The sequence below is a fragment of the Anser brachyrhynchus genome (genome assembly GCF_964034855.1).
Source record: "Anser brachyrhynchus genome assembly, chromosome: 2".
Lineage (NCBI taxonomy): Eukaryota > Metazoa > Chordata > Aves > Anseriformes > Anatidae > Anser > Anser brachyrhynchus.
Genome location: NC_137695.1, coordinates 151,530,670 through 151,541,605, shown reverse-complemented (window position 1 = coordinate 151,541,605; position 10,936 = coordinate 151,530,670). Strand labels below are relative to the sequence as shown.

Sequence of the window (10,936 nt, the reverse complement as noted above, 5' to 3'; positions counted from 1 at the left end):
ATGATGCTCTTCCCTTCAGTTACCATTGTTCTTGTTCAATGCAATTTGATTGTCTATAAGTCAAAGATGGGACTCACATCTTGTCAGAATATATAAGAGGGCACAAAAGGAAGGACTCAGGTCATTTACAGGGACACTGTACTTCCCATGGTTTTATTGCTATTATATCAGCATTACACCTACAGCTTGTAGTCTAGTCTTGATCAGATTCCGTCAATGTTATTCACATTGGTGTCTGATTTCAGAAGGGACTTCTAATTTTACAGTGTTGCTCGTAAGTTCAAGGAATAACTTTGCATTGACTTAGCAGAACTTAACTGAGGTTATTCATTACTTCTCTGCCACCACTGTAAGTTTTACTACACCAGATATCTGATAATCTGATATTTTGATAGTAGTACCAAATGGTATTATATTGTTCTTCAGCAGCTGTTCTTCAACACAAAGCTGAACTGAATTATTGCAATCAATAGGTCAGCTGAGCAGACCTCTTTGGTTTGCAAAGCAAGCAATCACATCATTGAACTTTTTTTTGACATTTTTCTTCCAAATGCCATTGTGTGAAGTACAATATGTAAGATTCCATCTGAGCCAATATCTTTGCTAAAATGGAAGGATACTCCTATTTTCTAAGCTACTTGTCAGATGACCATGCAGTTGCTGTCCTGATAGGCCCAGGTCATTGAAACCAGCATGTAGGACAAGGTCTCTGAAAAAAAACAAAAACAAACAAACAAACAAAAAAAAAACAAACAAACATAAAGACAGATGAAAACAGGCAGTACAAACAACTTGTATTTATGCTTATGAGTTTAGTAGGTGTGGTAAATTCTGTGTTCTATAGATTCCACTAGATACTTCAACTCCAGGCTGCAATAAATATTATGGTGAGCATTTTCTTCACCTTGGCCTGTTCTTCAGTGGATAACATAGCATAATTAATTTTAACATAATTAATTTTGGCAGTAAGAGGCTTCAAAATGAATTTAAGCCTTCAGTTAATCCTAATAGGTGCTGCTGAATCCATTTATCACCATCCGTTGTGACTGGCAGACAGCACAAAACCCAGTAGTAAATGCAAAACTGGCTGCATGCCCACAGAGTTGGCAGGCTCTGAGACACTGAATGAATGAATAAGAACATGAAGTAAACAAGAGAACTTTGATTTTATATGCAAGGGCCCTCTGATGCTCCTACAAAACTGTTCTGTTCAAATATCTCTGCTAACAATACACAATAAGCTGACAAGAGACAGCAAATCCACTTGACTAAAAATAAAGCTGAAATCCAACACGATGTGCTTGCAACTGCAACATGAGCATTTTTCCAGCCTAAGCAAACCTTTGCAACTATGCCAGGGACTACATGGAAACAGAGGGCAGAATATCTGGGATGGCTGGATTATTCATTACAGTCTGTTCTCCTGTTTGCATTGTATTTCATATATGTTTAGCCCCCAATACACTTCTCACTTGATAATAAAAAAGAATAGAGAAATCATTTGAACTGAGGTTGCCACTTACATGCAATGAATGTGCTTTGTCTAGATTCACAGGAAGCATGCTGAGAAGACATGGAACCCTTTTTTGTTTATTTATCTATTTCTATTTCTATTTCTATTTATATATATATATATTATTTTTTTTTTTCAGGGGAGAAGAATCTGTATTCTTGGTAATTACATTGAGGAGTGTGAAAGTGTGAAAAGAAAATAAAACTTTATAGCCAGACACTTCACATAAAAATATCAGAAGAGGGATATAAAGTTTTGCTTTTCTTATGCTACACATGGTGGATAGGGAATGCAGATAACTTGCCAAAGTTCATACACAAATATATGGCAGATCCAAGAACCTAGCCTGTGTAGAGCTTGATCTACATACCTGAGATAGAAATGAACCGCAATTAGTAGTTGCAGTTGATAACCGGTAAATCTAGGCCCATAGATCCAGACTTTCAAAGATATCTACATGCTGTTGTACTGAATATTTTGGCATCAACCACAAAAGTAATTACTACCTAATGTCAGACTCTAGATCATTCTGCTTAAACCTTGTAATACGCAGGAATAATTTGAGGTAGAGGCTGAAGGAGCTGATGCTCATTTAAATCACCAAAAGTATTACCAGGAATGAATAATAGCCCTGGAAAATTCATGTCATTCTACTCAAATAAGCTCAGACACAAAGAAAACTTTCCTAAGAACTTCCTGAAGATCGAGATAATAATTATTTTCATTTGGAAGGAAAGAGGATTCATTTGCTGATGGAAGGAAGGAGGATATAAAACCAATAGCATTAAAGGACTAACTGAAAACCAAGTGCAAGGTCCTGCATCTGGGCCAGGGAAATCCAAGCACAAATACATGCTCAGTGGAGAGAGAAAGCCAACTGTATCCTGGGCTGCATCAAAAGAAGAGCTCGGCTGCCCACCCGAGTAAAACCACCACATGGATTACAAACATAAACCTGATTCTAATCAGAATAATTTATCGTTGCCAACTACAATACAAATATAGTTTAATGCTTGCTGCTTTGGTGTAACTATGTACCAGCAGAGTTTCCAGAGTGGACAGCTGGCCAGGGAGGGGGAGGTGATTCTCCCTCTCTGCTCTCCTCTTGTGAAACCCCACCTGTAGTACTGAGTTCAGCTCTGGGGTCCCCAACAGAAGAAGGACATTGACATATTAGAAAGAGTCCAGAGGAGGGCCACAAAGATGATCAAGAGGCTGGAGCACCTCTCCTGTGAAGACAGACTTGGAGAGTTGGGGTAGTTCAGTCTGGAGAAGAGAAGGGAGAAGACCACAGCTACCTGAAAGGAAGTTGTGGGGATCTAGGGGCTCGGCCTCCCTTCGCAGATAACTAGAAATAGGACTAGAGGGAATGGTCTCAAGTTGTGTCTGGGGAGGTTTAGGATAGAAGTTAGGAGACATTTCTTCTCAGAAAGAGCAGTCAGGCACTGGAATTGGTTGCTCAGTGAAGTGGTAGAGTCACTGTCCCTGGGGGTGTTTAAAGAAAGGTTGGACCTGGTGCTTAGGGACATGGTTTAGTGGGTGACATTTATAGGGTGATGTTTCGACTAGATGATCCTGAAGGTCTTTTCCAACCTTAATGATTCTATGATTCTAAGGCTTCAGGGAGACCTTATAGTGGCCTTCCAGTACCTAAAGGGGGCCTACAGGAAAGCTGGGGAGGGACTCTTTGTGAGAGAATGTAGTGATAGGACAAGGAGTAATGGGTTTAAACTAAAGGAGAGGAGATTTAGATTAGACATTAGGAAGAAATTCTTTACTTAGAGGGCGGTGAGGCACTGGAATAAGTTGCTCAGAGGAAGCTGTTCAAGGCCAGGTCGGATGGGGATTTGACAAACTTGGTCTAGTGGGAGGTGTGCTTGCCCATGGCAGAGGGGTTTTAATTAGATAACCTTTAAGGTCCCTTCCAACCCCAACTATTCTATGATTCTATGAAAATTTCTCTTACTTGACAATAATGTTGGAATTCAGTAAACATGACTTTAGTAAACAAACAAGAAATGCTGGTTGCTGAAGTAGATTCTTTGTGTTGATATTCAGCTTTTAAATCTAGAACTGATATGATTTGTTTTTCATTAATAACATTAAAGATGCACAACCCATATTCCTATCTCAAGAAGAGTGAAGTGTCTCACTCGGATTTTATTTTCTGCTCTACTTCACTTCCTGGCACTATAAAATGCTGAACCTTCTAAAAATAGTCTGATAATTAAAATACATTAATGTTTAATGACACAACAGCTAGATTTGACCTACTTCTGGATTAAAACTTTGACAGCAGTGGGAAAGGTGTCCAGGACACATTCTTGGCAGCAAACAGTAGCCTGCATTATAGAGTAGGACTGTTAATCTGAGATCCTAAAATGAGATAATGCATTGGGTTGCATAGTCAGTTCTCAGCCTTCAGAAATAACAGGTTCAACAAAATTGCTTCAGACTGAGGAATATAGAAGAGACAGTATTATCATTTGAAGTAAAATAATGTTCTCCAAAAGTGTAAAAAGATTTAGTCCCACATACGAAAACATTCCTCAGGCTGCTGGATAGTTTCCTGTGTGACTTCATATTAACTCCAGTGTGGTGAATCTCCATGCCAGTAAGTAATGAAACAATTGCTGTGTCCTAATAAAGCCTTTCTTATAAAGCATAATACATCCAATCCTCTAACAAAAAAATGCTTCAGTGATAATGAGTACTTGGTTTTAGCTTTCTGACACCCTGAAAGCCATTTAGCATTCTGCTATTGTCCACATCCCCATGCCCTGTAGAGCTTAACAATTAAGTCAGAGGGATTTATTAGGATTTCCTAGGATGGCCCAGCAGTATATTTCAGGTGACAGAGTTTCAGATCAATTCCATTCCTCTGAAGCCCATATGCAATGCACATACTTCTGATCGCATATGAGTGACTAAACCAGAATTCTGTGTGCTTCCTTCTCTTTTTGTCACACAATTGCTATGGGTACAGCTAGGCCACAAAAAGAGGCAATCAAAATATAACAATGCAGATTCTGGTTGCTAATTCTCTTGCTCCCTTGCAGTAGAGCTACCACTTCAAGATAAACTGACAAGCTTCCCATTATACAGGAAAACAATATACTTACCTAGAAGACAGAAATGGATCTGCTATATTTTACACGCTGACATTGAACTGAAAGTGTTCAAATGATAAACTACTAATTATTATTTTACAAAATATATGTGTAAGAGATGGAGTCTGACTATTAGGGCACAAACAAAGGGCTACAGAATTCAGTAGGACTTTCTTCCTATTGAGCACAACTTTGTTTGGGGCTAGACTCTGAAGGTAGCTGATTCAGAAAGAACTCAGTTTTGATTTAGGCACTAACATTAATGTCTTCTTTACAAAATAACAACCAGTGAGTTATGTTTGTGTATTGGCACCTTCCACCATGCCTCTCAGGCATCACACTTTGCAAGGAACACCCATAGCTCCTGGGATCAATGTGTCTTTAAACAAAATCTGGAGAATTCAGTGAGACCACTCTAATATCTTCAAGACATTTTGGTAACTTCCCAAGACTGGTAGAAACTCTTCCTTTTTTTTTTTTTTTTTTTTTTTTTTTTTTTTACATATTTTCTCTCTTTTTTTATTTATGTGTTTGTTTGTTCATTTATTTATTTATATTTTTTGACCAGTACTGAAAACATACGGAAAAAGGAAAAAACAAAAAAAAAAAGAAAGAAAAAAAAAAACAGATATGTTCAACCAACTTCAGATGATTTTTGCATAGAAAAATCCCAACTGTCTGGGATCTGGAAAGGAGTTGTGAACATACCAGAGGCTGAAGACAGAAGGTTTTTCATTAGTGTGGCTGATCCCTGACTTTTGACCACAAATGATACAAAATGACAGGACTCTTTCTTTGGAGGTACTCTTTTCTTTCCTCATCCTGGGAGGGCAAGGAAATCACAAGATGTTTGGTTGAGTAATGTATCTGTGCGGTGACTGCCTTGGGAGATGCAGGCCAAAACTTCCATCAGGCTCGTTATCCAGTGGAGCAACTGATCATATACAAGCCACAGTCCGTTTACTTCTTATTGGGAATAGCTGAACAAATTGAAGGGAAAAAATGTGCAGGATTTAGGCAAAAACACTCACTCAGAGATGCAATCATACTTTTAGCCATGCTGGGTACTCAGCTGACCATGCCACAAGGTCCTGAGGGGTCAGGATCCTTGAGGAGGCCTTGTCCCACAGCAGCTCCTCAGTGCATTCTGTGAGACAGACCCCACAGCAGCACTCAGCCCCTTTATAGCCTTCCCCCTTGGCCCCTAGGCCACAAAGCCATCTCCTCCTGGGGGTTTCCAGGCACCAGGCCAGTTCCTTCTGGAAGTTTTTAGGCACTAGCCTGGTTCCTTCTGGAAGCTTCTGGGCTGCCATGCCAAGTTCTCCTTGGTGGCAGCTGTGCTTTCCTATCTGCACGGGGCACGGTCAGTCCCTTGGAGTCTGTGGCTGTGTTTCCTTATGGGTGCATTCAAAACCCTCTTCTCTTTTCTGCTTTCCCCCAGTCTCTCTTGCCTACCACAGCATTTACCTCAGCCAGTGTGGCAGCAAGCCAATATGGAATATCTGTGTCAGCTACAAAGAGGCTGCAGGATTTGGCCTCTGGTTCTCTGATTTCTACTGCAATACTATTTGTTCATTACCAGGAGAACATATAGAGACAGAAGGGATAAAAGAGGATATGAATTAATAGTTAGGATGCTGAGATGGAAGATGTGGGCCAACATGCCCTCTGGCAAAGCTTCTTTGTGAATATGGGAAGGTCACTTTTTTCTCTGTACCTTTACTTACCCTATGAAGCAGGATGCCGCCTTTCATGGTGGTACTGCCATCAACATCAGGCAAAGATGCCAAATGGTGTGAAGTGTTATTCAGTAACAACTGTGTGAGTTCTGGAGGTGATGTTCTGCACCAGGCTACAAGAATACAGAAGCATGAAAGGTCTGGGTAGAAACATCATGTGGTAAAGCCTTCTACCATGTTCAACTACGAAGACTTCTTTAATTTTGTTTAATTCTCTCTCTCTCTCTTTTTTTTTTTTCATTCATTGTTGATGTAGATAAAAAAAGTGAAATCTCAATTTATTTATATTCTGATCTGTGTGGCCACCCTCCTGCCAAGAGTCTTTCAAGAATGTGCTCGCTAACCACTTTATTTTGTCTGCCTTTAGCTATTGATTTTTCTCACTCAGCATAGTGTATTTATGCATGTCACTGAGAGATATATGCATACACGTGCTTCCAGATATGCTTCACCCCTTAGGAACCTAAACCTAAGGGAATACAAGCATCTAGACCAAAGAATTCCTTAAAATATTTTCTGGCACTGTTTGCTGAGTCTATAAAGTGCCCAACATTGGAGACCAACCTTGCTTTCCAACAGGAAGCCAATTTTGCCTTTGCTGCAACAACTTAATTCTCTGCTTTCTCCATCTGTACTACTACAACTCACTGCACTACATCCTTCAGTGTGGAAAGACCACAGAGCCAGGGATTGAGGTATCCTGGAGCATGAAATTAAAGTTTATGAGAAGATGCTTACATTTCTGAGAGGAGCTGAAATGAGACTTGATTTTTTTTTTTTTCCTTGTTCACATTTGTTGCTTCAGAGAAATCTCATGTTTCAGGAGTGTACTAACCACCCAGGAGTGGCTGAAAAGGAACCTTGTTCTTTCACTCCTTGCTGCATACTGGTAATCATATTGCATTTGCATTGAAATACTTTCTGAGAGTCTGATTAGTATGTCTTTGTCATGCCAGCTCAGTGTTAAAAGACTGACAAGTTGGAATCAGAAAGGAGCTGTCTCCCAGAGAAGAGAAAAAGGAACAACTGAGTGATGTTTCATGGTCTTTTTCTGCAAAATGGTTTGCTTTCAGTGATCATGTGATGTACAGGTACAAGCCTACTTTTCTGCCCTCTGTTGAACCAAAAACTTCAGTGTCTATTGAACACCAACAGTCCACTGGAAAAGTCTCACAGTGCTTACGAATCTGCTACTGTATGTCCATGGGTTTTATAGGCTGTTGGAACTAGATGTGATGTTGACATTCAGATCTGATTTTCCCTGAAGTTTATGAGCACTTGGATCCACGATTTTTGGATCACACATATCTCTAGTGTCAACACAACAGAATGGATGTGATAGGATGAAATGTAAAAACAGCAGTGTTCTGTCAAGACCAGCCTGCTTACCGTGTAATAAAAATTAGTCCTCAACAAAGACTTCTGTAATGCCCAGAGGACCTCAAGACTAAGATAAAGCCTAATTTGTTTAATGACTTTCATGCCCAGAAAGAATAAAGACAAACTCTATCCACACATCAGAGGCTGGACATCTGGAAATCTTTGCTTAGAAAGAAATATTAAAATGGATAACCATCTTTTTGTCAGAAGATTCTCCCTCTTCCTCTCTTTTCTCGGGGCAGTCGGCAGCACTTTGCAGCTAGTAAATCTGTTTGGCAGGTAATCTGCCACCCATAGACCAGATGCTGCTTTGGCAAGGTTAGCTTTCCTGTTACCATGGCAAAGCTCAGGCAGGCAAATGACACGGATCCGTGGCATTTTGCCAAGGTAATCTGATGGCAAAGGTCTTTGTTAATTGAAAGAGGGAAGTGGGCTGGTGTAGCCTGCTTTTCCATGTCAATAAAGGCTGAACTTTGAGTGGGGTGCAGGACTAATTAACTGCCTCCACCAGCTGTTGGCTGTAGCATACCAAATCTGACAAGTGGTCAGGGCTATGCATCCTTAACCCTTCTGGAGGAGAGGCAGCAGTCACTGAAGCTGTTGGAACATTGGTAAAATTTCCTTTTCTTTGAAATTCCTCCAGTGAAAAAAAGGATGTGAAAGAAGGTGGTTATGTTTCCCCAGAAGACCTGTAAACTTTTGTTTGGTTGTCTAATGAATCCTTCTGTGAACAGACATTTTTGGGGGGACACAGAAGCAGCTAAGTTACATGTATATGCTTCAGGTGTTTTGCAGAATAAAAAAGGTGATGTGCACTAGAAGTTTCAAGGGTGACTAGTGATACATGAAAGAACTCTGAATCACCTCCAGTTATGGCCATGTTTACTTACAGACATCTCTGGCTCCCACTGTGCTAGGAGAAGCAGAGCAACTGGAATTGGAGGGACTGTGAAAAGGGAGCCTTCTGAAAGTGTCTGGGAACAGCTGATAGGTCCTGGGGTTTCATCAGAGGTTGCATTTCACGTCTTCATCTACTTTTCTGTGACATGGCCAGGATTTGGGGTAAGTAAAGCCATAAATTCCAGACATGGTCAATACATCACCATGAGCCCACAGACATCAATTTTATCCTTCTCAACCGGTTTTGAATTTTCTGTCCACTCACAGTGCCCAGCCCAATCACCTGATAACAAAAGAGAACAAGTGATCAAGGAAAAGAGAATTTGCAGTGGTGTTTCCCCTCTGCAAATTATCTCATTCAGGTGCACAGTCTAAAGGGTAACTGGCAGTACCAGAGAAAAGTCAGTACTGCAACAGTGCCCTCACTAGTTCTGCCATGGCCAAGAATACAGCTATTAATGCCAAATGTGTGACAATGGTAGCAAAGGACCAGGACTTTTTTTTTTTTTTTTCCTCCCAGGAGCTTGTCTTACACTCTCTGTCAGTCCTACCAAGAGATTTTTCTTGTATAAGCATCATCTTTTAATTTAAATTCTCATTTGCACACTTACACAATCAGATGTTTACTGGTTTTAAGAGGCTTAGAGGGAAAACACAAAAAATATTCATGTAGTCATGGTTTGTTTCTTAGGACACTTAAAACAGAGCTGCATCGGAATTCAGCTACAAACTCAGAAACCCATAAATATTCTCAGGGCACTCATACATGAAAATTTGCAAATTGAGCTCAAAAGGGTTAAATTTTTGTATGGTGGGTGAAACTCACAGCTCTGGTCTTATGTAGAAAAGATAAGACCAAAATGTGCTATGATGTGGACCATGAACATAGGTTTCCATGACGGCTCTCCTGGTACTTGCTGTTTATGGCTGTTGTGTTGTCATTTCACTGGCTACTACCAAACATCACTACTGTCACTTGCCACCCTGTTTCATCTTGCCATCGCTCATCCCATCAGGTCCAGCAGTATCCCTATGTTTAAGAAACAGTCATTGGCATACAGGATCCTACACCCTGTCCCTGCTTTTGGACAGACCCCTCCAACATCCTTGAGTTCGCCTCTCACTGAAGATTTCATCAATGAGGCTTACAGCTGTAAAGGATAAAATCTCTAAACTAACAGCATCTGTAGACTGGGGTTAGTTTTGTCAATGTGTATCTACATGGAAAGAGGGGGAGAGAGAGAAAAAGAGTAACAGCCATAGTATTCTGTTGTTTGAAATAAGTCTGTTGTTTAAAAGGCTCTGGGCAGTGTAATTTTTACTTTTATAGGCAAGGCCTGAATGTGTTTGACTTTTCAAATCCTTTCTCCAGAGATCCAAAGGGGTCTGTTTATAAAGTCTACATCTCAGACTCCTTCCTATGTGAAGTTCAGAAAGCAGTTTCTACTGCTATGTATAAATTTGTCCCTGATGCTTTATCCTTGGAAGAATCTCCTTCTAACTCAAACACTTCCTTTCACAGACAAAAAAGGGTGTCTTAGGCAGACTGTTTCCTATACACACACCCCCACACACATACTTACATATGTATATATATATATATACACATAGAGAGAAAGAGATATATTCTGGCTGCTGTGGGAGCCTTTGTACAAAGTCTGAAACTAACTGTTTCATAAGCAGCAGAGGAAAATCACTGCTTCTTTTGATCAGTTCTTTTCTCCTGCCAAGTAACTGCCTCTGTCTTTTCATACCTCAGACTGACTGCAACAGTTGTCAAGGCTCACAGGCAGAGACTGACATGACTCCTACCTCCTGTTCCTGCCAGAAGGAGGCCTGTAATTCATTCATTTGCAGTGCAGCACCACAACCTATCTTGTGTTTATAGCTAGTTAGACAGTTGTATGGGAGGTACAAAGGGGAAAGGAAGAGGTCATGAACTGAACTGAACTGATGTTGGAAATTATGTCCTGTAATGGTACCTTGATTTCAAAAGTCTCCTAGTCAGTGGTAAATATTTATTTTTATATATTTTTTTCCTATGCTCATTCATAGCCCCTTTGACTACATGCCAATATACATGCAAAGCTACCCTCTGAGAGAGAAAAACTTGCAAGGCTAAAGGTATGGCTTCCTGAAATCAGATTATGGTGTTCTTAGAGGCTGTTTCCTGCCGAGTGAACCTGGTTAGGACCTCCCTGCACTCTCCTGGCCTCTGTTTCTTTTGTTGCAGTCATTTTCTCCTCTGTTATTTTCATGCAGGACGGGTGAGACTGTGCTGCAAATGTGTCCTA

General features: G+C 40.4%; 1 long non-coding RNA gene across 1 annotated transcript; it reads right to left on the bottom strand.

The window, feature by feature from the left end:
* Positions 1-4,729: 4,729 nt before the first annotated feature.
* On the bottom strand, positions 4,730-8,921 carry LOC308188947. The gene is made up of 3 exons (XR_013945895.1): positions 8,633-8,921; positions 6,351-6,475; positions 4,730-5,603 (listed from the first exon to the last, which is right to left on the bottom strand). It is a non-coding gene; the product is annotated as an uncharacterized lncRNA (long non-coding RNA).
* Positions 8,922-10,936: the final 2,015 nt, after the last annotated feature.